The sequence below is a fragment of the Seriola lalandi genome, unplaced genomic scaffold (genome assembly GCF_002814215.2).
Source record: "Seriola lalandi dorsalis isolate HSWRI2012SDOR001 ecotype SW California unplaced genomic scaffold, Sedor1 jcf7180002050494, whole genome shotgun sequence".
In the NCBI taxonomy this organism is placed as follows: domain Eukaryota; kingdom Metazoa; phylum Chordata; class Actinopteri; order Carangiformes; family Carangidae; genus Seriola; species Seriola lalandi.
Window position 1 is genome coordinate 7,693 of NW_019521047.1, and position 1,469 is coordinate 9,161.

Genomic DNA, 1,469 nt, shown 5'->3' on the forward strand with positions numbered 1-1,469 from the left:
TGCATTAAAACTCAGGTTATTAATTGTCTGATATGCAGTTATGCTGCTGCAACGTTTTTCTTTAAATACACAGCATGTCATTGTGACCTCCAGCTGCAGTTTATGATACGCTCCACTAGAGGGCGTCCTCAGCTCTCACTTATTCTCTACCAACACTGGTTTAGTTTTCATATCACCTGCTGAAACACAACACAACTAAAACTAAAACTTTACATTACATTAAATCACCTTGCACCACATGTAATATGACATTAGATGATGAGGCTGCAGTTACATTGAAGAGGAGTCAGTAAAAACAGATAGAAGAACAGTTCAAATGAGAGAGACTGTTTTCAAATTCTGATAAAATTTCCATACAGTTTCCCCCACATTTTATCTCTAATTACCATGTTTTTGTGATCTATAAACACTTTAACACAGTGATTGAACTTTATAGAGACAATTACACAACACTAGAAAGGATCAGTTATCACAGATTATTTCCAACAGAAATAGGAAACATTACAGCCTAATATGATGGAAAGATTTTAACAATTAAAATCGTAAAAGCTTGTAGACATTTAAAAGCTGCTCTTTTTACCACGTTTTTGTGATGTTTTAACACTTTAATATAGTGATTGTACTTTATAGAAACTATTAGAGTACACTAGATCAGTTATCACAGATTATTTGCAACAGAAAGGAGCAATGGGACAAACTACAGCCCGATATGATATAAAGAAAAGCATTTAAATTTGGTAGAAGAAGGATGTAAATACTGTATAATGTCACTTTATGTTATGCTGAGCTGACAAACTGAAATTTCCTCTTTTCTTATGCAGATTTCATCCACCTGTTTCTCTGCACTCTGTATCATCGTCCTCTCTCTGTACCTGCTCTTCCTCCTCTTTGTCCTGATTTAACCAATAGTGCAGCAGTAACGCAGGATGACATGGTGCTTTTTATTATTCAAGGCTCTTTGAAACTGAATTCTGTTATAAATTTACAGACTGAAATTATGGTATTAACAAGAACCAGTCGCCCTGCAGACTGGTAGAAACAGATCTGTCACATCTGGAAAGGAGCATCTGTAATGAGATGCTTCCATCAGTGATTGTGTGTTTTTCAAACTTTCATTGCAGCTCAGTCTTCCGTCTGTCTCTGTCTCTGGAAGTGTCTACAGCAGAGTCATTTGACCCAGGTGTGATACCGATTAAAACCCTTTCCATTGCTGACAAAAGCCTGATGTTAGTGTGTCTAAGTGGGTTTTTGTCCTGTGGAAAAGGGGCTGAAGTGTCTACAATGCAGTTCATTGAAAAGTTCCTTTGATGTTTGCGTTGTGCCAATTCCTTATTAAATGTGTTCCTCAGTTGTGTGAATGATGGAATCAAGGATAGCGCCCCTTCCACTAATCACAATTTGGTGTAATTAAACAAATAATGAAATTATCTGCATTTACATTTTTTTTCACATTTTTGCCCTCAGTGTGT

The 1,469-nt window shown here is 36.4% G+C and overlaps 1 long non-coding RNA gene across 1 annotated transcript in view; it reads left to right on the top strand.

The window, feature by feature from the left end:
* Positions 1–1,427, top strand: part of LOC147819688 (uncharacterized) — a 3,058-nt gene extending 1,631 nt beyond the window's left edge. Inside the window, exon 2 of the long non-coding RNA XR_015436708.1 lies at positions 822–1,427. This is a non-coding gene — a long non-coding RNA (uncharacterized LOC147819688). The remainder of the gene's footprint in view (positions 1–821) is intronic.
* Positions 1,428–1,469: the final 42 nt, after the last annotated feature.